The following is a 21,111-nucleotide window of genomic DNA, read 5'->3' as shown; positions in this document are numbered from 1 at the left end:
GGGAGGCAGATGCAGGATAATTTCTCAGTGTGAGGCCATCCTGGTCTTCAGAGCCAGTTCCAGGAAACCAGGGATATATACAGAGAATTCCAGTCTCAAAAAAATTAAAAAATTAAGTTTTAGTGTCATTTTTGCATTCTTGTGTATTTATTTTTAGAATTTTAGACTGTTTCTCTCTCTGTCTCTCTCTCTGTCTGGTTTTTTTTTTGTTTTGTTTTGTTTTTTTTTTTAGGCTTTATGGTTTTATGATTTTCTTAGGATTTTACTTGTTTTTTGGGGGGGCGGGTCTTTTTCAGTGTTCTTGAATGTGTTTTTTTTTTTAATTTTAGGGTTTTATTTTTCGGATTTAAGGGTTTCAGAATTGTCAGGCAGTGGTGGCACATGTCTTTAATCCCAGCACTTGGGAGGCAGATGCAGGATAATTTCTCAGTGTGAGCCAGCCTGGTCTACAGAGTGAGTTCCAGGAAACTAGGGATATATACAGAGAATCCCAGTCTCAAGAATATTTAAAAATTTGAGTTTTCGTGTCATTTTTGCTTTCTTGTGTATTTATTTTTAGAATTTTAGGCTGTTTCTCTCTCTGTGTGTGTCTCTCTGTCTCTCTCTGTAAGGAGCCGTCCTCACATTCGCCATTATAAGATGGCACTGACACCTGTGTTCTAAGTAGTAAACAAACCATCTGCACATGCGCTGGGGTAGTTTCCCACCCCATGTGCTCTGCCTTTCCCGTGATGACAACTCTGGCTGAGGGGCTGCAGCCAATCAGGGAGTGACACTCCGAGGCGGAGGACAGTCCTCCATAAAAGGGAGGGGGCTCCACCATCTCGGGCTCTCTCTCTGGCTCCTTTCTCCACTGGCTCCTGATGGGGTAAGCAATAAAGTTTGTACTGCAGAAGATTCTTGTTGCCCTGAGCGTGTTCTTACCAGGGGGACACACAAAAGCGCGGGCAACAAATGGTGCCGGAACCCGCGAGCTACTGCATCACGGAGAAGGAGCGGTTAATGAAGTGTTCCCGGAAACAGACTGTTGAGAAGGACCCGGTGTAGGTTCAGAACTCTTCAGCTGTGGGACGGCGTGTTACAGCTTTACAAGGTATGTCTGGTCTTGAACTTTCTCTAGTGTTAAAAGCCTTTTTGTTTCTTTTCATATGTCAACAAGTAGTTAAGATGGGGTGGAGAATTCTGAACGAAATTCAAGACAGTCTATCAGAAGTAAAGCGGGGAGAGAGAGCAGAAAAAAAGAGGAAACATGGTGCGCCAAATAAGTATACAGGCCTTTCCACGGGTCTTGAACCCGAGGAAAAGTTAATGTCAGGGAAGAATACCTGGGGAGAGATTGGAAGGAAAGAGGAGAAAAGAGATGAGTTTAAGGAGCCAGTTCTTAATAGCTGTGAATCAGATGAAGAAATTAGCCCTTCTGAGGAAACAGACTTGGAGGAGGAAGCAGCTTGTTATGAGAGAGAAATGCGAGCTTATAGGTCAAGAAAAAAGCCAAAAGCGACTGGCAAAGGCCAGCTTGCTGCTTGGCCCCAGGGCAGTCAGCTTCAGGGTCATAGTGCACCTCCGCCCTATGCGGAGCCCCCGCCCTGCGTAGTGCGTCAGCCCTGCGCAGAGAGGCAGTGCGCAGACTCGTTCATTCCAAGAGAGGAACAAAGGAAGATGCAACAGGCATTTCCGGTCTTTGAAGGAGCCGAGGGTGGGCGTGTTCACGCTCCGGTAGATTATACACAGATTAAAGAGCTTGCTGAATCGGTCCGCAAATATGGAACCAATGCTAATTTTACCTTGGTGCAGTTAGACAGGCTTGCTGGCATGGCACTAACTCCTGCCGACTGGCAAATGATTGCAAAAGCCGCTCTCCCCAGTATGGGCAAATATATGGAATGGAGAGCACTATGGCAAGAGGCTGCACAAACTCAGGCCCGAGCAAATGCTGCCGCTTTGACTCCAGAGCAGAGAGATTGGACCTTTGACCTGTTAACGGGTCAGGGAGCTTATACCGCTGATCAAACAAATTATCACTGGGGAGCTTATGCCCAAATTTCCTCCGCGGCTATTAAGGCCTGGAAGGCGCTCTCCCGAACAGGTGAAGCCACTGGACAATTAACCAAGATCATCCAGGGACCCCAGGAGTCCTTCTCAGACTTTGTGGCCAGAATGACAGAGGCAGCAGAGCGTATTTTTGGAGATTCAGAGCAAGCCGCACCTCTGATAGAACAGCTCATTTATGAGCAAGCCACACAGGAGTGTCGAACGGCCATAGCCCCAAGAAAGAATAAAGGCTTACAGGATTGGCTCAGGGTTTGTCGAGAGCTCGGGGGACCTCTCACCAATGCAGGCTTAGCGGCTGCCATCCTCCAATCCCAAAAACGCTTCATAGGCAGAAATGATTGGAGGACATGTTTTAACTGTGGGAGGCCTGGGCATTTTAAGAAAGATTGTAGAGCTCCAGACAAAAAGGGGGGGACCCTCACTCTTTGCTCTAAGTGTGGCAAGGGCTATCATAGAGCCGACCAGTGTTGCTCTGTGAGGGATATAAAAGGCAGACTCCTTCCCCCACCTGATAGCCAATCAGCTGATGTGTCAAAAAACGGGCTATCGGGCCCTCGGTCCCAGGGCCCTCAAAGATATGGGAACCGGTTTGTCAGGACCCAGGAAGCAGTCAGAGAGGCGACCCAGGAAGACCCACAAGGGTGGACCTGCGCGCCACCTCCGATTTCCTACTGATGCCTCAAATGAGTATTCAGCCGGTGCCGGTGGAGCCTATACCATCTTTGCCCCCTGGAACCATGGGCCTTATTCTCGGCCGGGGTTCACTCACCTTGCAGGGCTTAGTAGTCCACCCTGGAGTTATGGATTGTCAACATTCCCCTGAAATACAGGTCCTGTGTTCAAGCCCTAAGGGCGTTTTTTCTATTAGTAAAGGAGATAGGATAGCTCAGCTGCTGCTCCTCCCTGATAATACCAGGGAGAAATCTGCAGGACCTGAGACAAAGAAAATGGGCTCCCCTGGAAATGATTCTGCCTATTTGGTTGTATCTTTGAATGATAGACCTAAGCTCCGCCTTAAGATCAGCGGAAAAGAGTTTGAAGGCATCCTTGATACCGGAGCAGATAAAAGTATAATCTCTACACATTGGTGGCCCAAAGCATGGCCCACCACAGAGTCATTTCATTCATTACAGGGCCTAGGATATCAATCATGTCCCACTATAAGCTCTGTTGCCTTGACATGGGAATCCTCCGAGGGGCAGCGAGGGAAATTCATACCTTATGTGCTCCCACTCCCGGTTAACCTCTGGGGGAGGGATATTATGCAGCATTTGGGCCTTGTTTTGTCCAATGAGAATGCCCCGTCGGGAGGGTGTTCGGTTAAAGTAAGAAATATCATGGCAAAGATGGGTTATAAAGAGGGAAAAGGGTTAGGACGTCAAGAGCAAGGAAGGACAGAGCCCATCTCACCCACTGGAAACCAAGATAGACAGGGTCTGGGTTTTTTCTAGGAGCCATTGGGGCAGCACGACCCATACCATGGAAAGCAGGGGATCCAATATGGGTTCCTCAGTGGCCCCTATCCTCTGAAAAACTGGAAGCTGTGACTCAACTGGTAAATGAACAATTAGAACTGGGCCATATTGAACCATCTACCTCACCTTGGAATACTCCAATTTTTGTAATTAAGAAAAAGTCAGGAAAATGGAGACTGCTCCATGACCTCAGAGCCATTAATGAGCAAATGAACTTATTTGGCCCCGTACAGAGAGGTCTCCCTGTACTTTCCGCCTTACCACGTGGCTGGAATTTAATTATTATAGATATTAAAGATTGTTTCTTTTCTATACCTTTGTGTCCAAGGGATAGGCCCAGATTTGCCTTTACCATCCCCTCTATTAATCACATGGAACCTGATAAGAGGTATCAATGGAAGGTCTTACCACAGGGAATGTCCAATAGTCCTACAATGTGCCAACTTTATGTGCAGGAAGCTCTTTTGCCAGTGAGGGAACAATTCCCCTCTTTAATTTTGCTTCTTTACATGGATGACATCCTTCTATGCCATAAAAACCTTACCATACTACAAAAGGCATATCCTTTTCTACTTAAGACTTTAAGTCAGTGGGGTTTACAGATAGCCACAGAAAAGGTCCAAATTTCTGATACAGGACAATTTTTGGGCTCTGTGGTGTCCCCAAATAAAATTGTGCCCCAAAAGGTAGAGATAAGAAGAGATCACCTCCATACCTTAAATGACTTTCAGAAGCTGTTAGGGGATATTAACTGGCTCAGACCTTTTTTGAAGATTCCTTCCGCTGAGTTAAGGCCTTTGTTTGATATTTTAGAAGGAGATTCTCATATCTCCTCCCCTAGGGCTCTTACTCTAGCTGCTAGCCAGGCCTTACAAAAGGTGGAAGATGCATTACAGAATGCACAATTACAACGTATTGAGGATTCGCAGCCTTTTAGTTTATGTGTCTTTAAGACAGCACAATTGCCAACCGCAGTTTTGTGGCAGAATGGGCCATTGTTGTGGATCCATCCAAATGTATCTCCAGCTAAAATAATAAATTGGTATCCTGATGCAATTGCACAGCTCGCCCTTAAAGGCCTAAAAGCAGCGATTACCCATTTTGGACGAAATCCTTATCTTTTAATTGTACCTTATACCGCTGCACAGGTTCAGACCTTGGCAGCCACATCTAATGATTGGGCAGTTTTAGTTACCTCCTTTTCAGGACAAATAGATAACCATTATCCAAAACATCCAATTTTACAGTTCGCCCAAAATCAATCTGTTGTGTTTCCACAAATAACAGTAAGAAACCCACTTAAAAATGGGGTTGTGGTATATACTGATGGATCAAAAACTGGCATAGGTGCCTATGTGGCTAATGGTAAAGTAGTATCCAAACAATATAATGAAAATTCACCTCAAGTGGTAGAGTGTTTAGTGGTTTTAGAAGTTTTAAAAACCTTTTTAGAACCCCTTAATATTGTGTCAGATTCCTGTTATATGGTTAATGCTGTAAATCTTTTAGAAGTGGCTGGAGTGATTAAGCCTTCCAGTAAAGTTGCCAATATTTTTCAGCAGATACAATTAGTTTTGTTATCTAGAAGATTTCCTGTTTATATTACTCATGTTAGAGCCCATTCAGGCCTACCTGGCCCCATGGCTCTGGGGAATGATCTGGCAGATAAAGCCACTAAAGTGGTGGCTGCTGCCCTAACATCCCCGATAGAGGCTGCAAGAAATTTTCATAACAATTTTCATGTGACGGCTGAAACATTACGCCGCCGTTTCTCCTTGACGAGAAAAGAAGCCCGTGACATTGTTACTCAATGTCAAAGCTGCTGTGAGTTCTTGCCAGTTCCTCATGTGGGAATTAACCCACGCGGTATTCGACCTCTACAGGTCTGGCAAATGGATGTTACACATGTTTCTTCCTTTGGAAAACTTCAATATCTCCATGTGTCCATTGACACATGCTCTGGCATCATGTTTGCCTCTCCTTTAACCGGAGAAAAGGCCTCACATGTGATTCAACATTGTCTTGAGGCATGGAGTGCTTGGGGAAAACCCAAACTCCTTAAGACTGATAATGGACCAGCTTATACATCTCAAAAATTCCAACAGTTCTGCCGTCAGATGGACGTAACCCACCTGACTGGACTTCCATACAACCCCCAAGGACAGGGTATTATTGAGCGGGCGCACCGCACCCTCAAATCCTATCTAATAAAACAGAAAGGGGGAGTCGAGGAGGCTCTACCCCGAGTACCAAGAGTGTCTGTGTCCACAGCACTCTTTACACTCAATTTTTTAAATCTTGATTCTCATGGCCATACCGCGGCTGAACGACATTGTTCAGAGCCAGATAGGCCCAAAGAGATGGTTAAATGGAAAGATGTTTTAAATAACAAATGGAAAGGCCCGGATCCTATTTTGATAAGATCCAGGGGAGCTGTTTGTGTTTTTCCACAGAATGAAGACAACCCATTCTGGATACCAGAAAGACTCACCCGAAAAATCCAGACTGACCAAGGGAATACTGATGTCCCTCGTCTTGGTGATGTCCAGTGCAACGACAACAAAGGGAAAGCAGCGTTGGGAGATACAGAATTGGACGGCTAAATTTGAACAGACCCTTTGAAAATTGAGACTTGCCCCATGCACTTGGACCTGTCCCTGACCTAAGGACTATCTTTTCAACATTTTCCTTCTTTAAAGAATGGGTGGGGGTGGAATTATTTGGAGCTGTTCTTTGCTGTGGATTAGTGTTGCTTCTTTGATTGGTCTGTAAGCTTAAGGCCCAAATTAGGAGAGACATGGTGGTTATTTCCCAGGCGCTTGCAGCACTAGAACATGGTGCTTCCCCTGATATATGGTTATCTATGCTTAATCAATAGGTCGCTGGCCACTCAGCTCTTGCACCCCACGAGGCTAGTCTCATTGCACGGGATAGAGTGAGTGTGCTTCAGCAGCCCGAGAGAGTTGCACGGCTAAGCACTGCAGTAGAAGGGCTCTGTGGCATTTATGAGCCTATTCTAGGGAGACATGTCATCTTTCAAGAAGGTTGAGTGTCCAAGTGTCCTTCCCCCAGGAAAAACGACACGGGAGCAGACCAAGACCCCTTCGGGTGATGAGCCTGGGAGGAGGTTTTGTGTACGGCTCCTTTACCTGCACACTGGGGATTTGACCTCTATCTCCACTCTCATTATTATGGGTGGCCTATTGCTCTTAAATAAAAGAAAAGGGGGAGATGTAAGGAGCCGTCCTCACATTCGCCATTATAAGATGGCACTGACACCTGTGTTCTAAGTAGTAAACAAACCATCTGCACATGCGCTGGGGTAGTTTCCCACCCCATGTGCTCTGCCTTTCCCGTGATGACAACTCTGGCTGAGGGGCTGCAGCCAATCAGGGAGTGACACTCCGAGGCGGAGGACAGTCCTCCATAAAAGGGAGGGGGCTCCACCATCTCGGGCTCTCTCTCTGGCTCCTTTCTCCACTGGCTCCTGATGGGGTAAGCAATAAAGTTTGTACTGCAGAAGATTCTTGTTGCCCTGAGCGTGTTCTTACCAGGGGGACACACAAAAGCGCGGGCAACATCTCTCTCTATTTTTTTTTTTTCTTTTTTGAGACAAGGTTTCTCTGTGTAGCCCTAGCTGTCCTGGAACTCATGCTGTATGCCAGTCTGGCCTTGAACTCAGAAATCCTCCTGCCTCTGCCTTCCAAATGCCGATATTAAATGCATGTGCCACCAATGCCCAGCTTAGGGGTTTGTTAAAAAGGGTTATGTATGGTTTTTAGAAGTGTGTTTTAGTGTTTGTTTGTTTGTTTGTTTTTGGATTTTGGAGTTTCAGCGTACAAATAGTGTTTTTTTTCTGGGTTGGTAAAGGATTTTAGAGTATGTTAGGGTTTGGGGCCTTTTTAGGCTTTAGTAGGTTTTTTTTTTGGGCTATTGCTTTTTTTTTTTAAGGGTCTTTATTGCTGTTCTTAAGTTTGTTTGTTTTTTTTTTAATTTAAGGGTTTTATTTTTGGGGTTTAAGAGTTTAAGGGTTGTCAGGCAGTGGTGGCACATGCCTTGAATCCCAGAACTTGGGAGGCAGAGGCAGGAGAATTTCTGAGTTAGAGGCCAGCCTGGTCTACAGAGTGAGTTCCAGGATAGTCAGTGATATACAAAGAAACCCAGTCTCAAAAAAAAAAAATGTTTTAGGGTCACTTTGAGGTTCTTGTGTATTTATTTTTAGAATTTTACGTGATTTTTTTTCTTTTGTTTGTTTGTTTTAGAGAAAGGGTTTCTTTGTGTAGCCCTGGCTGTCCTGGACCTTACTCTGTAGACAGGCTGGCCTCGAACTCAGAAATCAGCCTGTCTCTGCCTCCCAAGTACTGGTGTTAAAGACATGTGCCAGCACCGCCAGACTTAGGGGTTTTTTAAAAAGGGTTTTGTATGGTTTTTAGAGGAGTGTTTTTAGTGGGTTTTTTTTTCTTGTTTGTTTGTTTGTTTTTCAGGGGTTTATTGTATATTTAGTCTTTATTCTGGGTGTTTTCTAATATATTTTTTATTACGTATTTTCCTCATTTACATTTCCAATGCTATCCCAAAAGTCCCCCATAAGTTCCCCCCACTCCTCTACCCACCCACTCCCACTTTTTGGCCCTGGCATTCCCCTGTACTGGGGCATATAAAGTTTGCATGTCCAATGGGCCTCTCTTTCCAGTGATGGCCGACTAGGCCATCTTTTGACACATATGCAGCTAGAGTCACAAGCTCCAGGATACTGGTTATTTCATAATGTTGTTCCACCTATAGGGTTGCAGATCCCTTTAGTTCCGTGGGTACTTTCTCCAGCTTCTCCATTGGGGGCCCTGTGATCCATCCAATAGCGGACTGTGAGCATCCACTTCTGTGTTTTTTAGAGTATGTTAGGGTTTGGTTTTTTTTTTTTGTTGTTTTTTGGTTTTTTTTTTTAGGCTTTATGGTTTTTTAGGGTTTACTTTTTTGGGGGGTTCTTTTTCAGTGTTCTTGAATTTTTTTTAATTTTAGGGTTTTAATTTTGGGGTTTAAGAGTTTCAGTATTGTCTGGCAGTGGTGGCATATGCCTATAATCCCAGCACTTGGGAGGCAGATGCAGAATAATTTTTCAGTGTGAGGCCAGCCTGGTCTACAGAGTGAGTTGCAGGAAACCAAGGGTATATACAGAGAATCCCAGTCTCAAAAAAATTTAAAAAATTAAGTTTTAGTGTCATTTTTGGGTTCTTGTGTATTTATTTTAAAATTTTAGGCTGTTTCTCTGTCTCTCCTTCTCTCTGTCTCTCTCTCTCTGTTTTTGTTTTGTTTTTTTTTTTGTTTTTTTGTTTTTTGTTTTTTGGTTTTTTTTTTGAGACAAGGTTTCTCTGTGTAGCCCTGCTTACCCTAGAAGTCATGCTGTAGGCCAGTCTGGCCTTGAACTCAAAAATCCTCCTGGCTCTGCCTTCCAAGTGCAGATATTAAATGCAAGTGCCACCAATGCCCAGCTTAGGGGTTTGTTAAAAAGGGTTATGTATGGTTTTTAGAAGTGTGTTTTAGTGTTTGTTTGTTTGGGTTTTTTGTGGTTTTTTTTTTTGGTTTTTGGAGTTTTAGTGTACAAATAGTGTTTTTCTGGGTTGTTAAAGGATTTTCGAGTATGTTAGGGTTTGGGGCTTTTTTAGGCTTTAGTGTTTTTTTGAGGCTTTTACTGTTTTTTTTTAGGGTCTTTTTTACTGTTCTTAATTTTTTTTTTTAATTTTAGGATTTTATTTTCGGGGTTTAAGAGTTTCAGGGTTGTCAGGCAGTGTTGGCACATGCCTTGAATCCCAGAAATTGGGAGGCAGAGGTAGGAGAATTTCTGAGTTCGAGGCCAGCCTGGTCTACAGAGTGAGTTCCAGGACAGTCCCTGATATATAAAGAAACCCAGTCTCAAAAAAAAAAAAAAAAAAAAAAAAGTTTTAGGGTCACTTTCGTGTTCTCCTGTATTTATTTTTAGAATTTTAGATTTTTTTTTTTTGGTTTTTTTGTTTGTTTGTTTTAGAGAAAGGGTTTCTCTGTGTAGCCCTGGCTGTCCTGGACCTTACTCTGTAGACAGGCTAGCCTCGAACTCAGAAATCAGCCTGCCTCTGCCTCCCAAGTACTGGTGTTAAATACATGTGCCAGCACCGACAGACTTAGGGTTTTTTTTAAAAAGGGTTTTGTATGGTTTTTAGAGGAGTGTTTTTAGTGTTTTTTCTTTGTTTGTTTGTTCTTCAGGGGTTTAGTGTATATTTATTCTTTATTCTGGGTGTTTTTTAATATATTTTTTATTACATATTTTCCTCATTTACATTTCCAATGCTATCCCAAAAGTCCCCCATACGTTCCCCCCACTCCTCTATCCATCCACTCCCACTTTTTGGTCCTGGTGTTCCCCTGTACTGGGGCATATAAAGTTTCCAAGTCCAATGGGCCTCTGTTGCCAGTGATGGCCAACTATCACCTTTTGATACATATGCAGCTAGAGTCACGAGCTCCAAGGTACTGGTTATTTCATAATGTTGTTCCACCTATAGGGTTGCAGATCCCTTTAGCTCCATGGTACTTTCTCTAGCTCTTCCATTTGGGTCCCTGTGATCCATCCAATAGCTGACTGTGAGCATCCACTTCAGTGTTTTTTTATAGTATGTTAGGGTTTGGGTTTTTTTTTTTTTTTTTTTGGCTTTATGGTTTTTTTAGGATTTAACTTGTTTTTTTGGGGGGGGTCTTTTTCAGTGTTGTTGAATTTGTTTTTATTTTTAATTTTAGGGTTTTATTTTTGGGGTTTAAGAGTTTCAGTATTGTCAGGCAGTGGTGGCATATGCCTATAATCCCAGCACTTGGGAGGCATATGCAGAATAATTTCTCAGTGTGATGCCAGCCTGGTCTACAGAGTGAGTTCCAGGAAACCAGGGATATATACAGAGAATCCCAGTCTCAAAAAAATTTAAAAATTAAGTTTTAGTGTCATTTTTCGTTCTTGTGTATTTATTTTTAGAATTTTAGGCTGTTTCTCTCTCTGTCTCTCTGTCTATTTTTTTTTTTTTTGAGACAAGGTTTCTCTGTGTAGCCCTGGCTATGCTGGAAGTCATGCTGTAGGCCAGTCTGGCTTTGAACTCAGAAATCCTCCTGGCTCTGCCTTCCAAGTGCCAATATTAAATGCATGTGCCACTGTGAGACCCCGACTTAGAGCATTTCTCCCTGGAAGGTAAAGTCCCTGAATGTTCCCCAAGCTTGTTTTTCCTGATCTTTAAAAATACATCTAGAACGAAGCTCTTTGTTCTCTATAGCCAGCAAAAGATCTTTTTGTTTCTATACTGTACAACCGGAGATGCCTCCCTTCCTGACATGGAGATAGAAGCTAGAGAGGAGGCTGCAGCTCACTCCCCCTCTCATCAGAAAGGAGCTGTAGCCAACTCTCCTCCCAACTCCTCCCAACTCCTCCCAACTCTCCTCCCAGCTCCTCCCATCTCCTCCCAACTCCTCCCAATTCCTCCCAACTCCTCCCAATTCCTCGCTAGCTGTTAAAAACCCCCTACTGTCACCACTCGGGGTCGAACTCCCCTGCCCTGCACGGTGGAGGGACTTCGTCCTCAGCTAGCTGATAATAAAACCTCTTGCAGTTTGCATCAGGTGTGGTTTTCTCTCGGGACTCTGGGGTGCTGGCCAGCTCATCCCGGGACTTGAGCGGAGGCCCAGCATCCGGGGCCTTAAATGTGGGGGCTTGTCCACCGGGATTTGTGGCCTACCCCAGTTCTCAGAGACCCCGCTTGGAGGTAGGATCCTATCTTTGTCTATCTTTGCCTATCTTTGTCTATATCTTTGTCTGCTGGCTGTATCTGAATCAGTATTCTTGGTTTGCAGTTGCCAGTGCTTGTGAGAGCAAAGAACTCCGTATCCGAGATGGAGGGGATGGTTACTGACAGACGGTCAGGAGTAACCGGCTGCCACCCTGGGAGACCTCCCAGGAGGTCTGAGGGAGCTCCAGGGACGCCTTGAGATTTCCCATCGGGGTGCCAAGTGAGAGTGTGCTCACTAGGCCGTCTGTTTCTGTTACTGGGTACCAAGTGAGAGTGTGCTCACTCGGTCGTCTGTTTCTGTTACTGGGTACCAAGGGAGAGTGTGCTCACTTGACCGTCTGTTTCTGTTACTGGGTACCAAGTGGGAGTGTGCTCACTCGGCCGTCTGTTTCTGTTACTGGGTGCCAAGGGAGAGTGTGCTCACTCGGCCGTCTGTTTCTGTTACTGGGTGCCAAGGGAGAGTGTGCTCACTCGGCCGTCTGTTTCTGTTACTGGGTACCAAGGGAGAGTGTGCTCTTGGTCTCGGTTATCATAGTCTTTTTGTGTCTATATTGTTTGTTTCCCTGTATGTGACTTTGACGATGGGACAGACTATTAGCACTCTCCTTAGACTGACTCTCGAGCATTGGACTAAAATTAAGACTAGGGCCCACAATCTGTCTGTGGATGTCAGAAAGAGATTTTGGAGAACTTTCTGCTCTATGGAATGGCCAGCTTTTGATGTTGGTTGGCCACCAGAAGGCACTCTTGATTTGATTGTGATTTCTGCCGCTAAACATGTTGTTATGCAGAGGGGACTGGGGTCTCAACCAGATCAGGTGCCCTACATTCTCATCTGGAAAAATTTAGCACAAGACACCCCCCCTCCTGGTTAAAGCCTTGGGTTCAGAGGAACAAGCCAGGGCTCCCGAGTCCTAGCTCTCTGCCACTCAGAAAAAAAAAAAAAAAAAAAAAAAAAAAACTAAGATAAAAACGGCGGGGGCTGAACCGCAGCCCTTGGCTCCTCCCAGGATCTATCCAGAGATAGAAGAACCTCCAGAATGGTGTAACACCCCACCCCCATGTCCCCAACTGGTCCCCTCCCAGATCTCTCAACAGGGTGCTGCTGGAGACACGAGGGAGGGACCAGCTGCTGGAAGCCAGCGGGCACGGAGCCCTGAGGGACCAGACTCAACCACCACGCTGCCTTTAAGTACTTATGGCCCTCCTCCAGCAGACCCGGCCAACTGCAGCCCCTTCAGTACTTGCCTTTTTCCTCCTCTGATCTCTATAATTGGAAGGCAAATCATGCCCCCTTCTCTGAAAACCCCTCTAGCCTCACTAATCTAATGGAATCTCTCATGTTCTCTCATCAGCCCACTTGGGATGACTGTCAGCAGCTTTTACAGGTTCTTTTTAACCACAGAGGAGAAGGAAAGGATTCTGCTGGAGGCAAGAAAGAATGTGCTGGGGGCCAATGGACGGCCAACACAACTTCCGAAAGAAATAGATGCAGGCTTCCCTCTGACACGTCCTGACTGGGACCCTAACAGGCCTGAAGGTAGGGAGCGGTTGACAGTTTTCCACCGGGCTCTGGTAACAGGACTGAGAGGAGCTGGCAGGCATCCCACCAATTTGGCCAAGGTAAGTGAGATCCTACAAGAGGAAAAGGAGACCCCAGCAGTGTTTTTGGAGTGCCTCTTAGAAGCATACAGGTGTTACACTCCCTTTGACCCTACGTCAGAGGACCAGCAGGCAGCGGTGGCCATGGCTTTCATCGGGCAGTCTGCTTCTGACATTAGGAGAAGGTTACAGCATCTAGAGAGTCTGCAAACATTATCTTTGCAAGATCTGGTTAAAGAGGCAGAGAAAGTGTACCTTAAGAGAGAGACTGACAAAAAAAAAGAAAAAAAGAAAAAGAGAAAAGAGAGAGGATGAGAAAAGAGAAAGTAGACAAGATAGAAGGCTGAAAAGAAATTTAACTAGGGTTGTGGCTACATTCGCAGGTGATAAGGAAGTTTATAGAAAAGGTAGAGGAAGTAGGTAGAGAGGAAGTAGGCAGACAGGGTACCTGGGCAACACAGGGCCAAAAAGACCTCAGAACTCCAGAAGACCTTCACGACCACCTTTAGATAAGGACCAATGTGCATACTGTAAAGAAAAGGGACACTGGGCAAGAGACTACCCCAAGAAAAAGACAGACATCAGACCATCCAAGGTCCTTACCCTAGAAGATGATGACAAGGGGAGACGGGGCTCGGGCCCCCTCCCTGAGCCTAGGGTAACCCTAACTGTGGAGGGGACCCCCACGGATTTTCTTGATGATACTGGAGCAGAGTTTTCAGTCTTAAAAGAGCCACTGGGGGAAATTTAGGAACAAGAAAACCATAGTAATAGGGGCTACTGGTCAGAAACCATACTCTTGGACCACTGATAAGAAAGTTGATTTGAGAAAAAGCCAAGTAACTCATTCCTTCCTCATCATTCCTGAATGCCCCCCACCCATTGTTGTGACACTAAAAACTGGTGCAACTCCTATCGGGGTATGACAATACCCCATGAGCAAGGAGGCCCGAAAAGACATCAGACCTCATATTCAAAGGCTCATAGAACTAGGTGTTTTGGTCCCTTGTCAGTCTCCCTGGAATACCCTGTTGCTACCAGTTAAAAAGCCAGGCACTAATGATTATCGGCCAGTACAAGACTTAAGAAAAGTAAACAAATGAGTACAAGATATTCATCCTACTGTCCCTAACCCCTACAATCTACTCAGTTCTCTCCCCCCTGACAGACAATGGTATACGGTACTGGACCTGAAGGACGCATTCTTCTCCCTAAAACTACATCCCATGAGTCAGGTAATCTTTGCTTTCGAGTGGAGAGACCCAGATTCGGGACAGGCTAGACAACAACTAACTTGGACACGTTTGCCTCCAGGATTCAAGAATTCTCCTACTCTCTTTGATGAGGCCCTTCACCGGGACTTGGCGTCGTTCAGGTCAGAAACCCCCCAAATTTCTCTCCTCCAGTATGTTGATGACCTGCTTCTTGCTGCCACCACCGAGCAAGAGTGCAGACTGGGAACTGAGAAATTACTGGCGGAATTGAGCGAGTTGGGATACAAGGCATCTGCTAAGAAAGCCCAGCTTTGCCAGACAGAAGTAACCTATTTGGGTTATACTCTCAGGGGAGGGGAACGATGGCTGACAGAAGCTTGGAAAAAGACTGTGACTCAAATCCCCATTCCAACAACCTCAAAGCAGGTGAGGGAATTTCTGGGCACGGCTGGGTTTTGTAGGCTCTGGATCCCAAGCTTTGCCACCCTGGCAGCCCCACTCTACCCCCTTACTAAAGAGACTGGGACTTTCTCATGGACCCCCCATACACCAGGAGACCTTTAAAGAGATTAAAAAGGCCTTGCTTAGTGCACCAGCCCTAGCCCTGCCAGACCTGACTAAGCCTTTCACTCTCTATGTAGACGAAAGAGCAAAAATAGCGAGAGGGGTCCTGACCCAAGCTCTAGGGCCATAGAAATGACCTGTGGCCTACTTGTCAAAAAAAATTAGACCCAGTGGCCAGTGGCTGGCCATCTTGCTTAAAAGCTATCGCTACTGTGACATTACTTCTCAAAGATGCTGACAAACTGACTCTAGGTCAATAAACTATAGTAGTAGCCCCCCATGCCTTAGAAACCATTGCTAGACAACCACCTGATCGCTGGATGACTAATGCTCGCATGACCCATTATCAGAGCCTATTACTGACTGAGAGAGTGCAGTTTGCACCCCCTGCTGTCCTGAATCCTGCCACCTTGCTGCCAGAAGCCGACGACTCCCTACTAGTACACCAGTGTATGGACATCCTGGTAGAAAAAACCAGAACTAGGAAAGACCTCACTGACCAGCCATGGCCAGGCTGCCCCATCTGGTACACGGATGGTAGCAGCTTTTTGGTCGAAAGAAAGCGAAAAGCAGGGGCAGCAGTGGTCAACGGAAAACAAACTATCTGGGCCAGCAGCTTGCCTGAAGGGATGACAGCCCAGAGAGCAGAGCTAATCGCACTCACCCAAGCCTTGCGGCTGGCAGAAGGGAAGAACATCAATATCTACACAGACAGCAGGTATGCTTTCGCCACCGCTCACATACATGGGGCAATCTATAGGCAAAGGGGGTTACTCACATCTGCTGAGAAAGATATTAAAAATAAAGAAATCTTGAGCCTATTAGAAGCCATACACTTGCCAAAAAAACTGGCCATCATACATTCCCTGGTCACCAGAAAGGCCATGATGCCACAGCAAAGGGAAATCAGATGGCTGACCTGGCTGCCAAACAGGCGGCCCAAGGAGCTATGATCTTCATAGCTAGAAAAAAGAATTAAAAACTTAAGGACCATTATGAACTCAAAGACACAGGCTTTGACTACACTCCAGAAGATCAGGAACTAATAAGAAAAATACCTGAGATATGTGGTTATACTCCCCAGGGAGTGGCTAAGACCCAAGATGGTCGCTCGGTCCTGCCCACCAGAGAAGGGCAACAATATGTAGCCAATCTACACCGGCTCACCACTTGGAAACTAAAAAGCTCAAAGAAGTTGTTAAGAGCTCAAACTACTATGTTATAAAACTGTCCGACGTTGCCCAGGAGATTGTTGATAAATGTCAAGCCTGTGCCCTCACCAATGCCGGGCACCACAAGAATGCCCTTGGAAGGCGGCTAAGAGGTGACCGGCCAGGGGCATACTGGGAAGTAAATTTTACTGAAGTTAAACCAGCCAAGTACGGTAATAAATATCTATTAGTTTTTATAGACACTTTTTCAGGGTGGGTCGAAAAACCCCCTACTGTCACCACTCGGGGTCGAACTCCCCTGCCCTGTACAGTGGCGGAGGGACTTCGTCCTCAGCTAGCTGATAATAAAACCTCTTGCAGTTTGCATCAGGTGTGGTTTTCTCTCAGGACACTGGGATGCTGGCCAGCTCATCCCGGGACTTGAGTGGAGGTCCAGCATACGGGGCCTTACATCACCAATGCCCAGCTTAGGGCTTTGTTAAAAAGGGTTATGTATGGTTTTTAGAAGTGTGTTTTAGTGTTTGTTTGGTTTTTTTTTTTTTTTTTTTTTTTTTGGTTTTTGGAGTGTTAGTGTAGAAATAGTGTTTTTTCTGGGTTGTTAAAGGATTTTAGAGTATGTTAGGGTTTGGGGCTTTTTTAGGCTTTAGTGTTTTTTTTTAGGCTTTTACTGTTTTTTTTTTAGGGTCTTTTTTACTGTTCTTAATTTTTTTTTAATTTTAGGGTTTTATTTTTGGGGTTTAAGAGTTTCAGGGTTGTCAGGCAGTGGTGGCACATGCCTTGAAACCCAGAACTTGGGAGGCAGAGGTAGGAGAATTTCTGAGTTCGAGGCCAGCCTGGTCTACAGAGTGAGTTCCAGGACAGTCAGAGATATACACAGAGAAACCCCGTCTCGAAAAACTCAAAAAAAAAAAAAGTTATTAGGGTCATTTTTGGGTTCTTGTGTATTTTTAGTATTGTAGGCATTTCTTTGTTTTATTTTGTTTTGTTTGGTGTTTTTTTTTTTTTTTTGATTGGTTGTTTGTTCTTTTTAGAAAAGATTTCTCTCTAGCCAAGGCTGTTCTGGAACTCACTCTGTAGAACAGGCTGTCCTGGAACTCAGAAATCAGCCTGCCTCTGCCTCCCAAGTACTGGGATTAAAGGCCTGTGCCACCACCGACAGACTTAGGGTTTTTTAAAAAGGATTTTGTATGGTTTTTACAAGAGTGGTTTTAGTGGTTTTTTGTTTGTTTGTTTTTCAGGGGTTTAGTGTATATTTAGTCTTAATTCTGGGTGTTTTTTAATATATTTTTATTACATATTTTCCTTATTTACATTTCCAATGCTATCCCAAAAGTCCCCCATACTTTCCCCCCATTCCTCTATCCATCCACTCCCACTTTTTGGCCCTGGCGTTCCCCTGTACTGGGGCATATAAAGTTTGCAAGTCCAATGGACCTCTGTTGCCAGTGATGGCCTACTAGGCCACCTTTTGATACATATGCAGCTAGAGTCATGAGCTCTGGGGTACTGGTTATTTCATATTGTTGTTCCACCTATAGGGTTGCAGATCCCTTTAGCTCCTTGGGTACTTTCTCTAGCTCCTCCATTGGAGGCCTTGTGATCCATCCAATAGCTGACTGTGAGCATCCACTTCGGTGTTTTTTAGAGTATGTTAGGGTTTAGGGTTTTTTTTTTTTTTTTTTTTTTAGGCTTTATGTTTTTTTTTTTTTTTTAGAGTTTTATTTGTTTTTTGGGGGAGGGGTATTTTTCAGTGTACTTGAATTTGTTTTTTTTTTTTTTTTTTTTTTAGGGTTTTATTTTTGGGGTTTAAGACTTTCAGTATTGTCAGGCAGTGGTGGCATATGCCTATAATCCCAGCACTTGGGAGGCAGATGCAGGATAATTTCTCAGTGTGAGGCCAGCCTGGTCTACAAAGTGAGTCCAGGAAACCAGGGATATATACAGAGAATCCCTGTCTCAAAAAAATTTAAAAAATTAAGTTTTAGTGTCATTTTTGCATTCTTGTGTATTTATTTTTAGAATTTTAGGCTGTTTCTCTCTCTCTCTGTCTCTCTGTCTGTTTTTTTTTTTTTTTTTTAGGCTTTATGGTTTTATGTTTTTTTTAGGATTTTACTTGTTTTTTTCGGGGGGTCTTTTTCACTGTTCTTGAATGTGTTTTTATTTTTAATTTTAGGGTTTTATTTTTGGGGTTTAAGACTTTCAGTATTGTCTGGCAGTGGTGGCATATGCCTTTAATCCCAGCACTTGGGAGGCAGATGCAGGATAATTTTTCAGTGTGAGGCCAGCCTGGTCTACAGAGTGAGTTCCAGGAAACCAGGGATATATACAGAGAATCCCAGTCTCAAAAAAATTTAAAAAATTGAGTTTTCCTGTCATTTTTGGGTTCTTGTGTATTTATTTTTAGAATTTTAGGCTGTTAATCTCTCTCTCTCTCTCTCTCTGTCTCTCTGTCTCTCTGTCTCTCTATTTCTTTTTTTTGTTTTTGTTTTTTTTTTTTGAGACAAGGTTTCTCTGTGTAGCCCTGGCTATGCTGGAACTCATGCTGTACGCCAGTCTGGCCTTGAACTCAGAAATCCTCCTGCCTCTGCCTTTCAAGTGCCGATATTAAATGCATGTGCCACCAATGCCCAGCTTAAGGGTTTGTTAAAAAGGGTTATGTATGGTTTTTAGAAGTGTGTTTTACTGTTTGTTTGGTTGATATTTTGTTTTTTTTTTTTTGGTTTTCAGAATTTTAGTGTAGGAATAGTGTTTTTCTGGGTTGTTAAAGGATTTTAGAGTATGTTAGAGTTTGGGGCTTTTTTACACTTTAGTGGTTTTTTTTTTTTTAGGCTTCTACTGTTTTTTTTTTTAGGGTCTTTTTTACTGTTTTTAAGTTTTTTATTTTTAATTTTAGGGTTTTATTTTCGGGATTTAAGAGTCTCAGGGTTGTCAGGCAGTGGTGGCACATGCCTTGAATCCCAGCACTTGGGAGGCAGAAGCAGGAGAATTTCTGAGTTAGAGGCCAGCCTGATCTACAGAGGAAGTTCCAGGACAACAAGTAATATACAAAGAAACCCAGTGTTGAAAAAAAAAAAAGTTTTAGAGTCATTTTGGGAATCTGTGTATTTATTTTTAGAATTTTAGGCGATTTTTTTTGTGATTTTTTTTGTTTCTTTGTTTGTTTTGGAGAAAGGGTTTCTCTGTGTAACCCTGGCTGTCCTGGAACTTAAACTGTAGACCAGGCTGGCCTCGAACTCAGAAATCAGCCTGCCTCTGCCTCTCCAGTACTTGTTTTAAAGACATGTGCCAGCACCGCCAGACTTAGGGGTTTTTTAAAAAGGGTTTTGTATGGTTTTTAGAAGAATGGTTTTAGTGTTTTTCCCCCCAGGGGTTTAGCGTATATTTAGTGTTTATTTGTTTTTTTTTAATATATTTTTTATTACGAATTCATTTACATTTTCAATGTGATCCCAAAAGTCCCCCATACCCTCCCCCCAATCCCCTACCCACCCATTCCCACTTTTTGGCCCTGGCGTTCCCCTGTACTGGGACATATAAAGTTTGTATGTCCAATGGGTCTCTCTTCCCAGTGATGGCCAACTAGGCCACCTTTTGATACATATGCAGCTAGAGTCAAGAGCTCCGGGGTACTGGTTATTTCATATTGTTGTTCCACCTATAGGGTTGCAGATCCCTTTAGCTCCGTGGGTACTTTCTGTAGCTCCTCCATTGGGGGCCCTGTGATCCATCCAATATCTGACTGTGAGCATCCAATTGGGTGTTTTTTAGAGTATGTTAGGGTTTGGGTTTTGTTTCATTTTTTTTAGTCTTTCTGGTTTCTTTAGGGTTATATTTGTTTTTTGGGGGGTGGTCTTTTTCAGTGTTCTTGAATTTTTTTTAAATTTTAGGGTTTTATTTTTTGGGTTTAAGAGTTTCAGGGTTATCAGGCAGTGGTGGCACATGCCTTGAATCCCAGCAGTCTGGAGGCAGAGGCAGGAGAATTTCTGAGTTCGAGGCCAGCCTGGTCTACAGAGTGAGTTTCAGGACAGTCAGTGATATACACAGAGAACTCTGTCTCGAAAAACTGAAAAAAAAAAAAAAAGAGTTTTAGGGTCATTTTTGGGTTCTTGTATATTTTTAGTGTTGTAGGCGTTTTGTTCTGTTTTGTTTGGTTTGGTTTGGTTTTTTTTTTTTTTTGATTGTTTGTTTGTTCTTTTTAGAAAGGATTTCTCTCTAGCCATGGCTGTTCTGGAACTCACTGTGTAGACAGGCTGTCCTGGAACTAAGAAATCAGCCTGCCTCTGTGTCCCAAGTGCTGGTATTAAAGGCATGTACCACCACGGACAGACTTAGGGGTTTTTTTAAAAAGGGTTTTGTATAGTTTTTTGAAGAGTGTTTTAATTTTTTCTTGGTTTTCAAAGTTTTAGTGTATATTTAGTGTTTACACTGGGTTTTTAAAGGATTTTAGAGTATGTTAGGGTTTGGGTTTTTTTTTTTCTAGGCTTTATGTTTTTTTTTAGGTTTTTACTGGTTTTTTTGGGTCTCTTTCAGAGTTCATGAGTTGTTTTCTTTTAAATATAGGGTTTTATTTTTGGGGTTTAAGAGTTTCAGGGTTGTCAGGCAGTGGTTGCACATGCCTTGAATGCCAGCACTTGGGAGGCAGAGGCAGGAGAATTTCTGAGTTAGAGGCCAGCCTGGTCTACAGAGTGAGTTCCAGGACAATCAGGGATATACAGAGAAACCCTGTCTTGAAAAAAAAAGTTTTAGGGTCACTTGGGGGTTCTTGTGTATTTATTTTTAGAAGATTTCTTTTGTTTTTTTTTTGTTTGTTTGTTTTAGAGAAAGGGTTTCTCTGTGTAGCCCTGGCTGTCCTGGACCTTACTCTGTAGACAGGCTGGCCTCTAACTCAGAAATCAGCCTGTCTCTGCCTCCCAAGTACTGGTGTTAAAGACATGTACCAGCACCGCCAGAATTAGGGGATTTTTAAAAAGGGTTTTGTATGGTTTTTAGAGGAGTGGTTTTAGTGGGTTTTTGTTTGTTTGTTTGTTTTTCAGGGGTTTAGTGTATCTTTAGTCTTTATTCTGGGTGTTTTTTAATATATATTTTTTTACATATTTTCCTCCTTTACATTTCCAATTCTATCCCAAATGTCCCCCATACGTTCCCCCCACTCCTCTATCCATCCACTCCCACTTTTTGGCCCTGGCGTTCCCCTGTACTGGGACATATAAAGTTTGCATGACCAATGGGCCTC

This window comes from Mus caroli, unplaced genomic scaffold (genome assembly GCF_978045245.1).
Source record: "Mus caroli unplaced genomic scaffold, Mus_caroli_1 scaffold_5, whole genome shotgun sequence".
In the NCBI taxonomy this organism is placed as follows: domain Eukaryota; kingdom Metazoa; phylum Chordata; class Mammalia; order Rodentia; family Muridae; genus Mus; species Mus caroli.
This window is presented reverse-complemented; position numbering follows the sequence as displayed.